This window comes from Bos javanicus, chromosome 2, assembly GCF_032452875.1.
Source record: "Bos javanicus breed banteng chromosome 2, ARS-OSU_banteng_1.0, whole genome shotgun sequence".
NCBI classification, from domain to species: Eukaryota; Metazoa; Chordata; class Mammalia; order Artiodactyla; family Bovidae; genus Bos; species Bos javanicus.
Genome location: NC_083869.1, coordinates 41,769,896 through 41,791,600, shown reverse-complemented (window position 1 = coordinate 41,791,600; position 21,705 = coordinate 41,769,896). Strand labels below are relative to the sequence as shown.

Sequence of the window (21,705 nt, the reverse complement as noted above, 5' to 3'; positions counted from 1 at the left end):
GACTGCATTTTATTGTTAACTCAATCATATAAAATAATCACTCAGCAATTATGGTTCCTAATGGTGCTTACCCTGAATTTCTTCTTCAAATGTTTCTTGTCTATCATGTTTTCTATGACTTTTGGTGGTTTAATAAAATTTTAAGCACATAGATAAGCATGTTTGTTAACAACTTTGCTTTGGCTATCTGAAGATGCCCTTCAGATCAGGTAAAAATGTATTATTTAAACAAGATTTATACTTAATTAAAATTTTAGGACACCTGTTTTGTGTGTGATGGTCCAATTAATTATCAGAAACTTACCAGACTATAACAAGGATTCTTGTGTTTTCTGTAAGCAATGAAAAGCAGCACTGCAAGGTAGAAAAAGTAAAGGCTGCTTGGCTTGAGTCTTGGTGCCACAGCCACTTTCAGAGGTTTAATTTGAAGTTCATGGGAACTTATAACAAAGCACAGTTAAGAGACAGCTGCTCCTTGGTAGACAAGTTGTCTAAAAGGGTCAAGGTGAAGCATATGAGTGAGCTGTTTATCTAGTGTTTTAGAGTGAACTGAGGAAGCAAAAATGATTCTGTTCAGCACAACATGATGGTGATTATTTGTAATAGCTGAATGTTTCAAGAATCCATAGAAAGATCTTCAGGATCAAGATGTCTGCTCACCTACTCCCACAAATACATCAGAAATACATCTATAACTGTAACAATACACACAGAATATCTACTGAACACTGGCAAAAGACCTCAGACTTCTGAAAGGGCAAGAACCCCTCCCATAACTGGATAGGACAAAAGAATAAAGGAAAAATAAAGTAGTCAAAATGGGAACTGCACCCCAGGGAGGAAGCTATGAAGGAGGAAAACTTCTGTACCCAGGAAAGTCCCTTCTACAGTAGGAAGATCAGCTGGGGTGGAGAGGAAGCTTTGGAGCCAGGGAGGAGAGGGCAGCAACCAGCCTGAGTAAGGCAAGATGAAGAGTAACCTGCACAGACATATCAGTACGACTGCCTTGTACTCCCCAGCCTGAGATGCTTGTCTGTCAGTATGGACAGGGGCTGGGTGCTGAAGCTTGGGCTACAGAGGTCAGACTCAGGTAGAGACAGGAATCGGCTGTGCAGAGACACCCTGCCAGAGTGGCAACCAAGGACGGACTTGGAGGAAGCCTGGGGGTGCAAGAGAGGCAAGGTGCCAATGTTTGGGAAATACAGGAGGAGAGGGATGGGACCGCCATAGGAGCTTCTTTCCCTGTGCACACTCGTAGGTAACAAGACACCACCTATAAGAGCTCCCGTGATGGGCACAAGCGACCACTGCCACTAGGCCACCCACAAGCAGTCACCAGTGACTCCCCTGCTGCCCTGGGAGTGCTCTGGCTGCCACTGCTGCTAGGAAACCCAGGAGCAGGTGCGAGCATTCTTCAATATCTGCCAATCAAACAGTATGATATACCACATCAACAAACTGAAGAATAAAAACTAAATGACCATCTCAATAGACACAGAAAGAGGTTTTAACAAAAATCAACACCAGTTTATGATGAAAATTCCCCACAAAGTCATCATAGAGGGATGCTTCCTCAGCATAATAAAGGCTGTATATGACAAACCCAGAGCTACCATCACTCTCAACTGTGAAAAACTGAAAGCATTTCCCCTAAGATCAGGAACAAGACAAGGGTGTCCACTCTTATTCAACATAGTTTTGGAAGATGATCAACATCACAAATTAAGAGAGAAATGCAAATCAGAACTACAAAGAGGTTTAACCTCATACTGGGCAACTGGCAGAACACCCATCATCAAAGTCTATAATCACTAAATGCTGGAGAAGGTGTGGAGAAAAGGGAACCCTCCTACACTGTTGGTAGGAATGTAAGTGGCTACAGCCACTATGGCAAACAATATGGGGGTTTCTTTAAAAACTAAAAATAGTTCTATTTTAGTTAAGAAAACCCCATATTGTTCACCATAGTGACTGTACCCACTTACATGATCCAGCAATCCCACTCTTGGGCATGTATCTGGAGAAAATCTTATTCAAACGATGCATGCACCCCGTGTTCACTGCAGCACTATTTACAGAAGCCAAAACATGGAAGCAACCAGAATGTCCATCGATAGAGGAGTGGATAAAGAAGAATTTGTACACATATACAATGAAGCCATAAAAGAGAATGAACTAATGTCATTTCCAGCAATGTGGATGGACCTAGAGATTATCATAAATGAAGAAAGTCAGAAAAAGACAAATATCATATACTATTGCTTAATGTGGAATATAAAAGATGATACAAATGAACTTATATATAATACAGAAACAGATTCATAACAAACTTCTAGTTACCAAAGGGAAAATGTGGGGTAGAGGGATAAATTAGGAGTTTGGGACTAACATAAACACACTACTATACATAAAACAAATAATCAACAGAGACATACTGTATAGCACAGAGTACTCTACGCAATATTCTGCAATAACCTATATGAGAGAAGAATCTGAAAAAGAATAAATATATGTATAAGTAAATCACTGATGTATACCTGAAACTAACACAACATGTAACTCAACTATAATGTAAGATTTAAAGAAAAAAAAGGATCCATAGAGAAAAAGCCAGAATGAAATGGCCCTGTTGAGTTCTGGCACCATACTTCAAATCAGACTTTTGTACAATTCAATGGAAGACACTAAAATAATGCTTCTCTCTACAACTAAAGACAACTTAATTATTAAAATCCTAATTAGTACCTCACAGTTTAAATTTAAACAAGAAAGTATATGAGTCAAACTTTCTAAATTACAGCATGGGGAAATGACTATATGAAAGATGATGGAAACAACGACATAGTCAGAACAACAACAGAGCATTCAAAAAGGGTCCATCTTATTATACTGATTCACGGTGAGTGTCAGAGGTTTCTATTACCAAAGTCACGATGAATTCAGCCCCAAGTGGCAAAAGCTATCACGGGACTAAATACACAAGGGTTTACTTTTTTCACATAGTATGAAATCTGCCAAGCAGTCAGTTGTTAATTTGTTCAGGTCCTCAATAATTCCACCAAGAAACCACATACTTTCTATCTTTCCATTCTTATAGTTAAGTCTTAGCATCAGCTGGTCACAAGAGGTCTGCTAAAACTCCAGACATCATGTCTACATTCAAAGCAGGAAGAAGTGGGAATAGAAAAGAGTTGAAACAGTCATACCTGTCCTTCTATTAAGCAAACCAGATGCTTTTCTAGAGACTCAAAACACCTCTGTGTATGACTCTTTGGCCACAAGTGTGTGATTTTGACACCTAATGGCACAAATACACTAAATACATCATCTCACACTCACACATAGCTTTTCCTCATAGTTTATTTACCATGGTATTGAGTAGACATTTAGAAGTGTCTCCCATAATGAGTTTCAACAGCTTATGAAAAAAGCTACTTATCATTTGCACCATGATGACATGCAGAATTCTAAAAGAAAACATTATTTACGAGATCACTCTGATTCAAATATAGATGAAAATGAGGGAGGAAGACCCGTCAGGTGAATTAACCTCATGGATTCATTAAGATGCCATCAGATCAGATCAGATCAGTCACTCAGTCATGTCTGACTCTTTGAGACCCCATGAATCGCAGCACACCAGGCCTCCCTGTCCATCACCAACTCCCGGAGTTCACTCAGACTCACGTCCATTGAGTCAGTGATGCCATCCAGCCATCTCATCCTCTGTCGTCCCCTTCTCCTCCTGCCCCCAATCCCTCCCAGCATCAGAGTCTTTTCCAATGAGTCAACTCTTCTCATGAGGTGGCCAAAGTACTGGAGTTTCAGCTTTAGCATCATTCCTTCCAAAGAATACCCAGGGCTGATCTCCTTTAGAACAGACTGGTTGGATCTCCTTGCAGTCCAAGGGACTCTCAAGAATCTTCTCCAACACCACAGTTCAAAACCATCAATTCTTCAGTGCTCAGCTTTCTTCACAGTCCAACTCTCGCATCCATACATGACCACAGGAAAAACCATAGCCTTGACTAGACGGACCTTTGTTGGCCAAGCAATGTCTCTGCTTTTCAATATGCTATCTAGGTTGGTCATAACTTTTCTTCCAAGGAATAAGGGTCTTTTAATTTCATGGCTTCAGTTGCTCAGTCACGTCCAACTCTTTGCAACCCCATGACTGCAGCATGCCAGCCCTCCCTGTCCATCACCAACTCCCAGAGTTTACCCAAACTCATGTCCACTGAGTCGATGATGCCATCCAACCATCTCATGCTCTGCCATCCCCTTCTCCTCGTGCCTTCAATCTTTCCCAGCATCAGAGTCTTTTCCAATGAGTTGACTCTTCGCATGAGTAGCCAAAGTACTGGAGTTTCAGCTTCAGCACTTTCCTTCCAATGAACACCCAGGACTCATCTCCTTTAGGATGGACTAGTTGGATCTCCTTGCAGTCCAAGGGACTCTCAAGAGTCTTCTCCAACACCACAGTTCAAAAGCATCAATTCTTCAGCACTCAGCTTTCTTTATGGCCCAACTCTCACATCATACATGACCACTGGAAAAACCATAGCCTTGACTAGACGGACCTTTGTTGACAAAGTAATGTCTCTGCTTTTTAATATGCTGTCTAGGTTGGTCATAACTTTCCTTCCAAGGAGTAAGCGTCTTTTAATTTCATGGCTGCAATAAACATCTGCAGTGATTCTGGAGCCCCAAAAATAAAGTCAGCCACTGTTTCCATTGTTTCCTCATCTATTTGACATGAAGTGATGGGACCAGACGCCATGATCTTAGTTTTCTAAATGTTGAGCTTTAAGCCAACTTCTTCACTCTCCTCTTTCACTTTCATCAAGGGGCTCTTTAGTTCTTCTTCTGCCCTAAGGGTGGTGTCATCTGCATATCTGAGGTTATTGATATTTGTCCCAGCAATCTTGATTCCAGCTTGTGCTTCCTCCAGCCCAGCATTTCTCATGATGTACTCTGCATATAAGTTGAATAAGCTGAGTGACAATATACAGCCTTGACATACTCCTTTTCCTAATTGGAACCAGTCTGCTGTTCCTTGTCCAGTTCTAACTGTTGCTATGGTTACTGTTCAAAAGGATATCCAGTCATATGCTTAAATTTGTCTAAATGACACAAAACACTAGATCATAAATGCTTAAAATATTTTAAAAAATATTTAAATGTTTTCATATGTCCAGAAGTAAACTATGCCACTCTACTGTAGACTTCCTATTGGCAGGGCCAGTCCATTCTAAAGGAGATCAATCCCGGGTATTCTTTGGAAGTACTGATGCTAAAGCTGAAACTCCAATACTTTGGCCACCTCATGTGAAGAGTTGACTCATTGGAAAAGACTCTGATGCTGGGAGGGATTGGGGGCAGGAGGAGAAGGGGACGACAGAGGATGAGATGGCTGGATGGCATCACCGACTCGATGGACGTTGAGTTTGAGTAAACTCCGGGAGTTGGTGATGGACAGGGACGTGTGGCGTGCTGCAATTCATGGGGTCTCAAAGAGTCGAACATGACTGAGCGACTGAACTGAACTGAACTGATATCTACTCCATTCTTCATCCCCAGTACCTGGTACTTAGGATATGGTAGGCACTTACTGCACTTAATAAATACTAGTCAAGTAAATAGATGAAAGAATTCATGGTCAGAATAATGGATTTATACCCTAGTACTATATAGACACTGCCAAAAATGTTCTTATTGTCATAGTAACCAAAATTATAGAAAGATACTAATCTCAGAGATTCAGAAATAAAGGGGACAATTAAAAAGTAAAAAAAAACCCATACCTACACATTTTCTAATGTCTCTACATTATCTGGTTAATTACAAGATAAACTTTAAAACCAATATTTTTCATCTATATAAAGTTATTCCTGTCTACAAATATGAAAATGCTTACTGGAGCCCATTTTGTCATAACACAAATAATGGAAACAAATATTTACCAAGAGGAGAATGTTTAAATAAATCATAGTGTATCCACAGTAGAGATTACTACTTAGCCACCAAAATGACTGAGAGGTCTAAATGTATTGTCATCAAAAACTGAAAAGAGGGAAAAATAACAGAGTACAACTTACTTTGAAGTTGAATGACCTCATTTGTGGAAAATGTCTGTGAACATTTTTCTCTATTAACAGTATCTGTAATAGCCATATATAAATGCTATGCAACTTATTAGAAATATATAGATATCTATTTGGAATATAAATTACCACTGGAGAGAGGAATAGGAGAGGAATAGGAGAGAATAAGCTGGAATAGGAAATTTTTCTTTTTATCCCACATTTTCCTGTGTGTGTATATACGTGTGTGTGTGTGTGTGTGTGTGTGTGTGTGTGTGTGTGTATCATAATTAAACAAATAAAAATGGAGAAATTGAACTGCTGAAATAAAGGAACATCATTTTATAACACTATTCTGATCTGATAAATTGCATACCTTGTACATTACTTAATGTTTTGGAGCTTCAGTGTTTTACCTATAAAATGCATACAAATTTTCCCTCAATTTCTCTAAAGATTAGTAAACTTTATAAAACAAATAACTAGCATAGCATGTACTAGACAGCACATTTTGCTCCACTGCTATTAATTATTCTCCTTATTATTTCCATTTGTGTTCTCCATTATCTCAGTCTTTACTTCTAAAAGTAAAAATATTTATTCAGTGCCTAATGCCAGAGGTAAGTTAAAAGCACAAGATGCTTAATGGTATTGTTAAAGTCAATAAAAAGAACTGCCTCTCCTGTTATTCTAGCAAGTATTATGAAAAATATTAAAGCATCAGATAAATGCTATTCTGGTATCCTTTTTTATGGAATTCACAGTTTCTAGCAGTATTAATACTAGCATGATTTAAAATTTTGACTGACTTTTAAAAAGAACAGATCTCAGGATTTTATTCTCAGAGCTACCTCCCTGTTTTTACTGCTATTCTTTTGTGTTACCATGGAAACAGCATTTATTTTTATGGTTATTTAGCTTTGAATTTTTAAAAGTAGCCCCAACCCCTAAAAATATTCAAATTTATTTCTCCTGCTTTTTACATAAAAGTCAAAACAAATGTTGTTTTTTTCTTTTTTTAGGTGTTTTTTTTTGCTCATTTACTTTTCTAAATCAAGGGACTTTATATTTCAGAACAGTTATACCTTTCACCATTTCTCCTTGCATGGATGTTTTGGTAGTTTGGTTTTTGTTAAATTTTGGAGATATCACAAAGAAACTTACTTTTCAGTAGTTCTTGGAAGTATCCAGCATACTCTTTCATCATTCCTAGCACTGGGCACAGTGCTTGGGATATTGTAGGCACCTAATAAAAATTAGTCAAGTAAATAGATGAAATAATGCATGGATGTTTTTGTATCAGGAATACTGTGAAACAGGGTAGCAAGTGAAGAATTATTATTAAAATCAACAGTTGATCATCTTGAGGTGTTCTCTTTAAAAATTTAGTAATCCAAGTCTTCTAGCTCTAATAAAATTTGATACTCTATTAATTCCTTTCTGTTCTTGAAATGCTTTCTTTACATTAGCAAACCATATCAAAATGATCATTACTTCAAAAGAATGAAAATAAATAAGAATATGATTAAAACTTGAATATAACATTTTACAAGCGAAAGAAAGAACTTACAATTTACTGGTAGAAAATATGTTACTAGAAGTTACGGAATTATCTTCTTTGTGCTTTTGAAAAGATGACGTGGATTCCTAGAAGTAGTTTCATGTTACTGATGACTCAGATTTATATCTTCACCCTCAGACTCTCTCCTGAGCTCTGGAATCTGTTGCTAATTAATAACTGGAATTCTTTACAGGCATCTCAAAATTGAAGCTTTCCAAACTGTACTCATTCTCTTCCCCTTCATGCTATGCTATGCTAAGTCACTTCAGTCGTGTCTGACTCTGTGCCACCCCACAGACGGCAGCCCACCAGGCTCCCCAGTCCCTGGGATTCTCCAGGCAAGAACACTGGAGTGGGTTGCCATTTCCTTCTCCAATGCATGAAAATGAAAAGTGAAAGTGAAGTTGCTCAGTCGTGTCCAACTCTTAGCGACTCCATGGATTGCAGCCTACCAGGCTCCTCTGTCCATGGGATTTTCCAAGCAAGAGTACTGGAGTGGGGTGCCATTGCCTTCTCCCTTCCCCTTCATACAATCATACAAAATCAAAATCTGACATAGACACTCCTGAAATTTCATCGGTCCCCAAAACCCCTATTTCTATGAAAATAATACCCCTTGACTCCTACCTGTAAGTCCTTTTAAAACCAGGATTTCTATCTTTGTCCTGGCCTACATCTTCTTTCACCTGTGTGGTCAAAAAACAACAACTCATTATTTCCATATATCATAGGGAATTCCATAAATACATCCCATACATGTTACATTAGAATTAAATCAGATTAAACACTCCAGCAGTTCTTCACTGTCCAAAAATAAAGTAAAAATTCCCTAGTTATGACATTCAAATCACCTCATAATTTCATCCCCATATGGCTTTTCAGCAGTGTCCCTTGATGTTCTAATAGGTCCTTGTGCTCTAGATGTGTTTGGTATGTCTTTATTCCCTGCATACTGTGTATTCTTATGTCTCTGCACTGTTCTAATTGCCCTATTGGCCAAATATGGCTCCACTCATAAGCTTAAGACATACTCACTGTTTAAAAGCCAAATAATTTACCTTCTTTTCTGCTGCTGCTAAGTCACTTTAGTCGTGTCCGACTCTGTGCGACCCCATAGATGGCAGCCCACCAGGCTCCCCCATCCCTGGGATTCTCCAAGCAAGAACACTGGAGTGGGTTGCCATTTCCTTCAGGACATATTTTAATGGATAAACTATAATTTAGATTCAATCAAACCTTTACTGTTTAAGACACAATGTTATTTATAACTTTTCACTGTTACAGTCCAGGCTCATTGGTACTCTTGTAGCTAAAACCTGGTGAGCTTCCATCCATATTTATTTCTTTAGAAATGTCTAGAAGTTAAGTTTGCTAGATCGAAAGTTATACATCATTATAAGGCTTTTAATATATAGTGACAAATTGCCCTCTTTAATATTTCACCAATTTAATAGGACAAACAGCTAAAATAGGAAGAGGCACTGTGATAGATACTTAACATACATTATTCTTTTTGATTTTTACAATAATCTATGAAGTGCCTAGTGTTATTCTAATTTTTAAACTCCTCACGAGTTTAATGGAAACCTTGAGATTAATAATGTGATTGAGGTGGTAAAGCCAGTTTGAACCAAAATCTGGCTGACTCCACACCAGTTTTATATTCACTGCATCTGCACTGATTCCCAACCACACTCTCCCAGCACTGTGATTACAGTGGCCGACTCTAATGGGTGTTGTATTTTTCTTGTTTTTCACATTTGCCAATACAGTTTGGGAGAAACATTTTATCTTATTTTAAATCATATATCTAACAAAATCAATGCACGTAAGCATTTTTAAAGTTAGCATTAGTACTTTATGAATTTCATAACCATGCTTTTGCTTATGTTTTCATTGGAGTTTGAGATGGCTCTTTGTTTCACGACTTATAAAAACACTTTATCATCTTCTGTTATACACATTAAGTATATATTTCTGACTTGACAGTTTGTTTACATTGCGTTTTCATATACAGACTTTTATATAGTTTATCCCAATCAATATTTGCCTTTATGTTTTCTCTTTTTGATGTCAAAATACCATGCTTTTTTACTGAGGTGCTTTTACATGACATTTAAGATCATCTTACAGGAGCCAACAGTAAATAGGTCTTAGCCTCACTGGATATGTATCTAGTATACTAGATATATACTCAAAGATCGACACTAATTTTTAGTGACAATTTTAAGTAAAATTTATATAAACTTATATAAATGAGTCAAAGTAGATTAATATAATATTTATAAAATAGCCATTTTACTTTGTTAAAATATCAATATAAAAATTTTGAAAATATATCTTTAATCAAAGATAGGGAGAAAAGCAGCCTTTGTAAACACTGTACTTATTCCTTTTAAAGACAAAGAACATAAAGTGATGGAAAAACACTCACATTTTAGCAAGTGCATATATAATGTTTCTCTTTCTCCCTAGAGCCACTCATTTGGAGAAAGCTAGAAAGCACATGGAAACAGTCTGTGTAATTTATTGCAGTACTTGATTCAGTCATTTTTCAAGGTAGCAAGTCTAGAGAAGCTTATGCTAGCCATTTATTAAAACCATATTGTCTGCCGAGATAAAGAGATCATTAGGTATTATCCATACTTTCATACAAATGTCTCCTCTTCCTCTAAAATTCTGTTATTTATACTTAAGAAGAATCCAACATTATGACAGGTGCATTACAAATTTTGATAGTAAACAAATACATCATTCTCTTATTACAGACCCTCTCCTAGAGAAACTTAATTATTTTAGTAATGCTTTCTAATGTACTCATGGATTGTAATAGATATAGTCATTCAAGAGATACATATTCATTTTAAATATTAGATTTCTATAAGTAAAGTTTACATCTTATAATTACTTATAAGCCATTTCTATAATAATTTGGTCCCCTTTTAATAACCTGAATACTAGAATTAAAACTCGCCAGGGATTTCACAAAGTAAAATCCCACAATGGCCATTCAATGTTAAAGTGAGTTGGACACATGTGAGCCAGAAGAGGGCAGAGTTATAATTTCTGTAGAACTAGGGATTATTCCAAGAGCCTTTCAATCTCATTAATGCTTGGCTGGGAGAACTTGTCTTGTGTCTGGTAGGCTCAGTCTCCTATCGGGGGACTAAAAGATACTGAGGATGGACTGGCAAATTGGCTCACTCACTCATTGACAAACAGCCAACAAAGGTGGTTGTGCCAGTCTGTACAGATACTCTAGATGGGGTTAGTATATGATGGTAGTAGGAGAAAATATATACAAACATCTCACACTGACCTCATTTTTCAGTGGGTCATGCAGTATCTATACTGTTCATCAAGTCCATCAATACAAGAGTTAGTTTCCTTCCAAGTAAGACTCAGCAGGGCCTTCTGTCATGGGATCAGTCTGGTATCCAAAAAAAAAAAAAAAACTTTGGGATACATATACAAGTCAGTGAGACCATTATTTCTATGCTACTCTGGTTATTCTTGAGTCTTTTCATTCTATTTTCCCAGGAAATTAATCTTCTTAGATTTACCTTTATGGAAGCTCCAAAGTCATACCAATTCCTAAAAGCTTACACCAACTGCTTAAAACTGATTGATGCACATTTCTACTTAAATGACCAACTGTAACCTCAAACTCAGTATGTCTATGATTAACTCACCTTTCATCCAAAGCCCTTTTTCTTCAGTCTTTGTATTCATCTGTCTTTTACATTTTTTCTTTTCATATCCTGCTCTTCTCAAACTAAGCACTAAACCTTATGAATGCTCTCTACTTGTCCTTCTTACCTATTCTTTTATTAATAATTCTACTTTCCAAATCTGGGCCTTTATTGCCTCATATTTGATTTATTACAATAGTTTTAGCAAAGCTCCAGATTTTTCTCATATTTACTCGATCTCATTCACTAATGAAGTGAGACTACTTCAAAAATATCATTGCCAAATGGAAAAACAAAAATCTTTAATATCGCCAGTTATTACAAGATAAAATTAACATTCTTTACCAGTCAAAGCTCTATAGTCTGATCCCTTCTTACCTTTGAAATTTTTATCTCCTGTTGCTCACCCATATAGACTCTTAACTTTATCATCTCTATTGAGTATAGCCAGAACAGACATTTTAAAAATTGTTACCATTATCCATTTTTTAAAATCATATCTTTGCCTTTTCTTTTACCCACCTGACATCACCTTTCTCCATTTTTTCTAACTAAATTCTAGTTTACATAATTTCCTAGTTTATATCATTCATCTAGTTCCACTTCACCATCCTCCATGTAGTAATTCATTTTTTTCTGATTTTCAATACACACCGGTATTTCCTTTCTCTGAACTCACAATATTTTAAACTTTTTCTCCGTTTTAATTATTCATATATCATATCTCAATGTTTCTCTTACTTTGAGCTCTTATATTTTCATTCAATTATGTATGTTTGTTCTTACCTTCAAAAGCAAATGGTAAATTCTTCTTGAAGCAAGTATTAGTTGATTTCCTTTTCTTAATCCTTCTATAGTAATAAGTGCTTACTGAAAGAATGAATGGGTAAACAAATTCATACAAAAATTTAAAAGTTACTCAAAGACCTGCTATTAACATAGAAATAACTTCAAAACTTGGAAGAACCACATAAAGGAAAGTCTTCCTGGCAAATGAAACTGCTCTTATGAAAATGCCTAGATCTGAGGCTGTAGTAGGCTGAAAAATGACTTCCAAAGGGATCCACATCCTAAGCCTTGGCCTGTGAATGTTATATGGCAGAAGACCCTGCAGATGTGATTAAGTTAAGCATCATGATATAGGGAGATTGTCTCAATTATGTGGTTGGCACTCAGTGCAAACACATGTATGCATATGAGAGGAAGCAGAGGGGAATTTGACACACAGAGGAGGGAAGGAAATGTGACCAAAGAGGCAGAGATAGGAGTGATATAGCTACAAGCAAAGAAAAGCTAGGCTGTTGCCAGAAACTACAAGAGGCAAAGTACAGACGCTCCCCTAGCACCACCAGAGAAAGCACTGCCTTGCTGGTACCATAACACAACGTAGTGAAATTGATTTCAAATGCCTGACCTCCAGAATTGTGAGGGAATAAATTACCGTTGTTTTAAGTCATCATGTTTGTGGTAATTTGTTTCAGTAGCCACAGGAAAATAACGTTCAGTTCAGTTCAGTTGCTCAGTCGTGTCCGATTCTTTGTGACCCCATGAATCGCAGCACGCCAGGCCTCCCTGTCCATCACCAACTCCCAGAGTTTACTCAAACTCATGTCCATTGAGTCAGTGGTGCCATCCAATCATCTCATCCTCTGTTGTCACCTTCTCCTCCTGCCCCCAATATCTCGCAGCATTAGGATCTTTTCCAATGAGTCAACTCTTCGCATGAGGTGGCCCAAGTATTGGAGTTTCAGCTTTAATATCAGTCCTTCCAGTGAACACCCAGGACTGATCTCCTTTAGAATGGACTGGTTGGATCTCCTTGCAGTCCAAGGGACTCGCAAGAGTCTTCTCCAACACCACAGTTCAAAAGCATCAATTCTTCAGTGCTCACCTTTCTTCACAGTCCAACTCTCACATCCATACATGACCACTGGAAAAAACACAGCCTTGACCAGGCAGACCTTTGTTGATAAAATAACATCTCTGCTTTTTCATATGCTATCTAGGTTGGTCACAACTTTCCTTCCAAGGAGTAAGCTTCTTTTAATTTTATGCCTGCAGTCACCATCTGGAGTGATTTTGGAGCTGAAAAAAATAAAGTCTGACACTGTTTCCACTGTTTCCCCATCTATTTGCCATGAAGTGATGGGACCAGATGCCAGGATCTTTGTTTTCTGAATGTTGAGCTTTAAGCCAACTTTTTCACTCTCCTCTTTCACTTTCATCAAGAGGCTTTTTAGTTCCTCTTCACTTTCTGCCATAAGGGTGGTGTCATCTGCATATCTGAGGTTATTGATATTTCTCCCGGCAATCTTGATTCCAGCTTGGGCTTCTTCCAGCCCAGCGTTTCTTATAGATGTACTCTGCATATAAGTTAAATAAGCAGGGTGACAATATACAGCCTTGACGTACTCCTTTTCCTATTTGGAACCAGTCTGTTGTTCCATGTCCAGTTCTAACTGTTGCTTCTTGACCTCCATATAGGTTTCTCAAGAGGCAGGTCAGGTGGTCTGGTATTCCCATCTCTTTCAGAATTTTCCACAGTTTATTGTGATCCACACAGTCAAAGGCTTTGGCATAGTCAATAAAGCAGAAATACATGTTTTTCTGGAATTCTCGCTTTTTCGATGATCCAGCGGATGTTGGCAATTTGATCTCTGGTTCCTCTGCCTTTTCTAAAACCAGCTCGAACATCTGGAAGTTCACAGTTCATGTATTGCTGAAGCCTGGCTTGGAGAATTTTGAGCATCACTTTACTATGCTGTGAGATGAGTGCAATTGTGTCGTAGTTTGAACATTCTTTGGCATTGCCTTTCTTTGGGATTGGAATGAAAACTGACCTTTTCCAGTCCTGTGGCCACTGCTGAGTTTTCCAAATTTGCTGTCATATTGAGTGCAGCACTTTCACAGCATCATTCTTTAGGATTTAAAATAGCTCACCTGGAATTCCATCACCTCCACTAGCTTTGTTCATAGTGATGCTTTCTAAGGCCCACTTGACTTCACATTCCAGGATGTCTGGCTCTAGGTGAGTAATCACACCATCGTGATTATCTGGGTCATGAAGATCTTTTTTGTATAGTTCTTCTGTGTATTCTTGCCACCTCTTCTTAATACCTTCTGCTGCTGTTAGGTCCATTTCTGTCCTTTATCGAGCCCGTCTTTGCGTGAAATGTTCCCTTGGTATCTCTAATTTTCTTGAAGAGACCTCTAGTCTTTCCCATTCTGTTCTTTTCCTCTGTTTCTTTGCATAGATCACTGAGGAAGGCTTTCTTATCTCTCCTTGCTATTCTTTAGAACTCTGCCTTCAAATGGGAACATCTTTCCTTTTCTCCTTCGCTTTTTGCTTCTCTTCTTTTCACAGCTATTTGTAAGGCCTCCTCAGACAACCATTTTGCTTTTTTGCACTTATTTTCCATGGGGATGATCTTGATCCCTGTCTCCTGTACAATGTCATGAACCTCCATCCATAGTTCATCAGGCACTCTGTCTATCAGATCTAGTCCCTTAAATCTATTTGTCACTTCCACTGTATAATCATAAGGAATTTGATTTAGGTCATACCTGAATGGTCTAGTGTTTTTCACCACTTTCTTTAATTTCGGTCTGAATTTGGCAATAAGGAGTTCATGGTCTGAGCCACAGTCAGCTCCCAGTCTTGTTTTTGCTAACCGTATAGAGCTTCTCCATCTTTGGCTGCAAAGAATATTATCAATCTGATTTTGGTGTTGACCATCTGGTGATGTCCATGTGTAGTCTTCTCTTGTGTTTTGGAAGAGGGTGTTTGCTATGACCAGTACATTCTCTTGGCAAAATTCTATTAGCCTTTGCCCTGCTTCATTCCATACTCCAAGGCCAAATTTGCCTGTTATTCCAGGTGTTTCTTGAATTCCTACTTTTGCATTCCAGTCTCCTATAACGAAAATGACATCTTTTTTGGCTGTTAGTTCTAAAAGGTCTTGTAGGCCTTCATAGAATCATTCAACTTCAGCTTCTTCAGTGTTACTGGTTGGGGCATAGGCTTGGATTACTTGGAAACGAACAGAGATCATTCTGTTGTTTTTGAGATTGCATCCAAGTACTGCATTTCTTACTCTTTTTTGACTATGATGGCTGCTCCATTTCTTCTAAGGGATTCTTGCCCACAGTAGTAGATATAATGGTCATCTGTGTTAAATTCACCCATTCCAGTCTATTTTAGTTCACTGATTCCTAGAATGTCAACGTTCACTCTTGCCATCTCCTGTTTCACCACTTCCAATTTGCCTTGATTTGTGGACCTAATATTCCAGGTTCCTATGCAGTATTGCTCTTTACAGCATTGGATCTTGCTTCTATCACCAGTCACATCCACAACTGGGTATTGTTTTTGCTTTGGCTCCATCCCTTCATTTTTTCTGGAGTTGTTTCTCCACCGATCTCCAGTAGCATATTGGGCCCCTACTGACCTGGGGAAATAACGTGGGTCCTCACAAACAAAACTTCAAGAACTCTCAAGCTCAGTGTTCTTAAGCAATCCATTCCTTCAGAGAAGAGATTTAAGATAAGAAACCTTCCTCAAAGTTATAGACATATACTACTCTATATTGCTGCTTCAAGAAATCAAGTAGTAGGTACAAAGAATGGCTCTAAACTACACTTTTGGAATATTTTAAATATACAAAATTTGGTTTTGGATATTCCATTTTAACCTGTTTGTATCTGTTCTATTTTAGTGCAACTGTAGTAATAAATAAAATTGTCAATAGCTCTATATTAATAAAGTTTTTCAAATATAAAAAAGTGAATACATATTGAATTATATCCTTTTCCATTAACAGTTAATAAATTATGCATAAGTCTTAAAACTGTTTTTTTTTTCAAATCTTAATTCAAGAACTTAGCAATCAAAAAGTAACATTTTCTTAATCCAAAAAAAATATTTATTTATATTTATTTTTGTATTAATATTAAAGAAACATCTAGTAAGCTTGGAGTTAATTAAAACATAGAGGAACTTAAACTTATCATCTTATTTTACCTAGTTCTGCCTATCCAGAGTGTTCCCTGGCACAGAAATAAATGTCAAATCTGTTGTGTTCAATCCTTTTCTTCCCCGGTAGGAGTTACTCAAAGATTGTGAGACTGTTTTCTTAATATTCTCAAAAAAATGAGCACTAATATTATCTATTTCTTAGATAAAGCTTTTCCTCTAAGTGTTGTACAGTGTAATTTTATGTATTTCTACTTAATGGTAGATAATAACATCTATCACATATGACACTTTTTTAAAAGCTATCTAAAAATTGGCAATGCAAGTCAATGTAGAAAGCATTTTTACTGTCTTACTGTAATGTGCTTAAAATTAATACCTGAAATCTTTCATTCTTTTAAATAAGCAACAACTTTGGCTCCAAGCTTTCTAGCTGTAAGTACAACACTGGTTATATGAGTCATTGGGTCAATAATATAAAAACAAATCAGCATCCAAAAGATTCAATTATTTCTGGTGTTGAGATGATAAAACTGTCTACCCTGATTCTGGAGAGAAAGTGGACTAAACTTGGAGGAGACAACGATCTTTAGGAAGGCATATAAGCAAATGACGATGGATGTCAAAGTATGTCTGTGCACACAGAAGGACAAGTGTATCAATATCAGCTCATGCTTTAAGGTGCTTAAAATTAAATTTCTATAAAATTTAAATATTAAAGTGCTTTAAGATCTTTGGGAGAATTCACATAAATTTGTATCTATTTTATTAATGACATTTACAGAATATTTTGAAAAGTGTCCTTCAAAATGTGAACTATCACACATTTTCATAAAGTAAAAAATTTAATACTACTATAATCTTACAAAATGCACACATACAAAAAAAATACACACACACACACACATGCCTATATACTTCTCTTATTGCATATCACCAATAGGCTTTTCTTACTGACAAGGGTATACTGTTAGTTGAAATACCTACTGAAAGAAAAATATTTTGCTACTAGCAGTATCAGTCTGCTTCCTCAGTCCACTATGCATTTCTTCTGAAGCTCCTGTTACTTAGAGATGGACTACAGACTTTCTGCTAACTTCACAAGACTACAGACTTTCTGCTAACTTTCTGCTAGGTCTGTCTCCGTTAAACAATTTAGTTCCAGCAGAACCTTTCTCCTCTGTACTTTTTTCCAATCTTCTGAACATCACCCCTTTCTCTATTTTGTCTTCAAGTGTTTTTTTATCCTGTCTTATGCCTAATTCTTGATTTAGCACCCTTGTCTTAATCATTAACCTGAATTTTCTTGTTCAAGTCATTTTCCTGCCAAAATTTTAGTTTGTTTATTAAAAAATGTAATGGATTAAATGCACGAATCTACTATATATGAAGAATATTAAGGTTCTTTGAATGATCCCCTCTTCTCCCTCAAAAAGTGTACATGCATAAATTTTACTGAAGATAAAAGTAATTATTTTAAATTACCACTTGAAGCAATCTGTAATAGCTAAAATAATTTTATCTTGGCTTACTCTAGTAGAAAAGGCCACTTTATTAGTTTCTAAGTAAGGTAAATAATGTCTGTAGTTTCTAAATTAACAGTGTTGGCCAGTTTCATACTCACCAGAAGAATCTATACTCAAGATTATTTGCTTTCTTATACCTAAGACATTCTTTATCTTACTGTATTTCCCAATTATATCCTAGTTAATAAAATCCTATAGTATTTGAACAAAGTAATGGGTAATGGTATTCCCAGGGTTATTTTTTTTCTTTCAAATATGAAAACTTGTTTTTTTGGGGAAAGAAAAGATAACACAAGTAAGCTTAGATAACATAAAACTGGATGAGAAATTTATGTTCAAATATCTGACTAATCAATGCAAGGAAGAGAAAGTTCAGGAAAAGGGAAAAAAGTAGACAAATGTGCAAGTCAAATAAAATATCCAGTAATATATTATCAAGTATAATAGCACCAAGATTTTTAAGGCATTCTTTGCTTAATACTCACCAATATTTAAAGGCATTTTTTGCTGAATATTCATGAATTTTTAAAAGAAGTCATCATATATAAGATTTTATTGCATACAACTCAAAGAGGCTAATCAAATGCAAGCTTATAAACTTATAGGGCTGAAAAGAAAATGTTTTGAATATTTCATTTGTTCATGATTAACTATATATCCCATATATATTTTGCCTTGTTGTTAGAAATGCAGATATAACAATAGTGACAGGATAGCAACAAAATATCTTCCACATTTTAATGGCACTAATTATTGGCCTAAATAATATAATGGTCCCAATATATATTCTTCGTTTAAATAAAAAGCAGTTACATCTGAGGTATCATGGCATTGTCATCACTTTTCTGTATAAATTATGAAGAACAAATATTTCTAATTTTTAATAGGTATTTCTCCTAGTTAACAATCTAATCTCATCTTTAGAAACTATTGGTTTTACATCTATGGAAGTATACTTTTGCATGAAATAATTTTCTTTATTTTTCTAGGATTAACTGCATCCTACACTAAATTGAAGTATATATCATCAGTACAAGTTGGTTTAGTTATTAGTATTATTTAAGCTCTTCATGAGGATTCCCAGGTGGTGCTAGTGGTAAAGAACTTGCCTGCCAATGCAGGAGATTTGAGACTTGGGTTCAATCCTTTGGTTGGGAATATCCCCAGGAGGAGAACATGGCAACCCACTCCAGTATTCTTGCCCGGAGAATTCCATGGACAGAGGAGACTGGCAGGCTACAGTCCCTAGGGTCGCACGGAGTCAGACATGACTGAAGCAATTTAGCATGCACGCATGCAGGATGGAACTTGAGCAAGAACTTTCATTGTTAAAAGCATCTGAAATTTGTGCTTTTTCATAGTAGTAAAATCTGAGGAATGCAGTCTAATAAAAGAGAGAAAAATAAACTGTTAAAAAGGTAACAATTACACCAATTAAAATACTATGTAGTTATACTGTATTTGGTTTCTTTGTTTAATCTGATTTACAAGAAAATGTTTGAGAATCGATGGAAAATAATGTGACTACATCAAGGCTTCATAACAATAGCTATTCAATATATAACTAGGTAATAATTGTCCTCTGTTTGGCAGTGCCACCTGTACTTTCAAAGCAGAAGCTGGACTTTAAACTTTTTTAGAAAAAATGTGGTATCTGTATTTTTATTTATTTTTTTGTTATTTTAGCTATTTCAGCTTTATTTGGATTGTGATAAGAACATGAGCTCTGGAATGAGATAAATTTGAGTTCTGACACTTACTAGCTGTTTGAATTTATGTAAGTCATTCAGTTCAGTTCAGTCACTCAGTCATGTCTCTTTGCGACCCCATGAATCGCAGCACGCCAGGCCTCCCTGTCCATCACCAACTCCCAGAGTTCACTCAAACTCACGTCCATCGAGTCGGTGATGCCATCCAGCCATCTCATCCTCTGTCATCCCCTTTTAAATTATATTTATATTTTTATGTAGGTGGACTGTTGTCTCTTATCTCTCTATATATATTAATATGTGTGTGTATATATATGTATGTAAAATTCTGTTTAAATCTACTTCCACTTTTCAATGAGATTAAATATAAATAAGTAAATAGGCACAGAATCCCAACCCTCAATACCAATGGGAATACAAAAAAATGATTCTTGAAACAAAGAAGATTTGTACTGTTATACAGAAGGCATTCAGAGAAAAAAAGATCTGATAAGGACAGGGGTGAGTCTAAAAGGCTTCACAAAGCTGTCAGGGAGCACAGAAAATGGAGTGTGTGCAAGGACAGCAAGGATACTGGCCTTAATGGAGTCGAAGGCCTGGACAAGGCAGAGTGGAAAATTAAGCTTTATAAGTAGTGGAGCTAAGCTCCTAAGAGAATGTAAATGTCAAGCAAGGAAATTTTGCCTCTAGGGGACAAAAAGAGCAATAATCTTTCAGACTGCAAAGGTTGCCAAAGGATAGCTTGTAACCTATTTCTAATACAACCTCATGAAATACTTGCACATGTACTTTTGTTATTAAAAATGGTATGGTGAATGTGGCCAAAATGAAAAGGGCTTTTTTTCTTGTTATTTAGTACCAAGAATAATTTCACCACAAGCAGAGCCACACTGTAGAACTTTTTGTCAGTTCATTTATTTTATTCTGTTGTAAAAGGACTTGATCCAATACTGAGCAGGAAGCTACATGTGGTATGCAGAGAAATGATACCTTTTCATTAAAGGATAAAAGGCTTTGGTAGGTTACCATGGAAACAACCTATAGTCTACTCCAATTTCTAGTAAAGAATCCTAGTCTTCTAATGAAAACCTACCAGATATATTTCTACTCTCTCTCTCTAGTTGCTAACTTTCTAAATAGATTTTGAGTTGTTTTTTTTAATTACTATTTAAAAGAAGTAAAATGTGTTTATCTGGCTGCTGCTGCTGCTGCTGCTGCTAAGTGGCTTCAGTCGTGTCCATCTCTGTGCGACCCCATAGACGGCAGCCCACCAGGCTCCCCTGTCCTTGGGATTCTCCAGGCAAGAACACTGGAGTGGGTTGCCATTTCCTTCTCCAATGCATGAAAGTGAAAAGTGAAAGTGAAGTTGCGCAGTCGTGTCCGACTCTTAGCGACCCCATGGACTGCAGCCCACCAGGCTCCTCGGTCCATGGGATTTTCCAGGCAAGAGTACTGGAGTGGGATGCCATTGCCTTCTCCATTATCTGGCTGAGCTATGCAGAAATTGTTTGAAAGACACTTCCCCCTGCCTCCTCCAAAAACAGAGCAGCCTGCCAATTCAGAGGTGCATTGCCTGGCTGTTGTAACACCAAAGAAAGATTAAAGTGGTATCTGGAGGTCACAAGGACCAATGTTCAATTCACATATTACATGCTGATGACACCAAGTGCCATTTCTAAGTGGTGGAAATTATCACATTACAATTTACCACTACAGAGATCTTCTGTTCATTCAGTGAGTGAAACAAGGAGCCTATAAGCTGGATATATTTTTTACTATAAGAATCTTAATGCATTACATATAAATCTAATTTAAAGACATGGCCCTGGTTTTAGACTGAGGTTTTTAGAGACATGTTAATATTGATCTCTAAGGTCTCCTATAAAGAGTTCCAAATAGTTTATGGAGACAATCCCTGCTCTAGAATATGGGATTTATCTCTCCTCCCCAGTTGTGTGTGCATTGTGCTTAATGACTTGCTTTTAAAGAGTAGAATACAGAAGGGCTTCGTACTGACTTTCCAGTGGAGAAACCTGCCAAATGGTATCTTGGGTTAGTATTCAAGGTTCTATGCTGTGAGTCATGTTAATACCAAGAACCCTTGATAAAATCTGAGGAGAATGGCATTTCACTTTTGTGATCTTCCCCAAAAAACCTATAAC

The 21,705-nt window shown here is 36.8% G+C and overlaps 1 protein-coding gene across 7 annotated transcripts in view; it reads left to right on the top strand.

The window, feature by feature from the left end:
• Positions 1 to 21,705, top strand: part of GALNT13 (polypeptide N-acetylgalactosaminyltransferase 13) — a 655,101-nt gene that overhangs the window by 607,124 nt on the left and 26,272 nt on the right. The window lies entirely within an intron of this gene.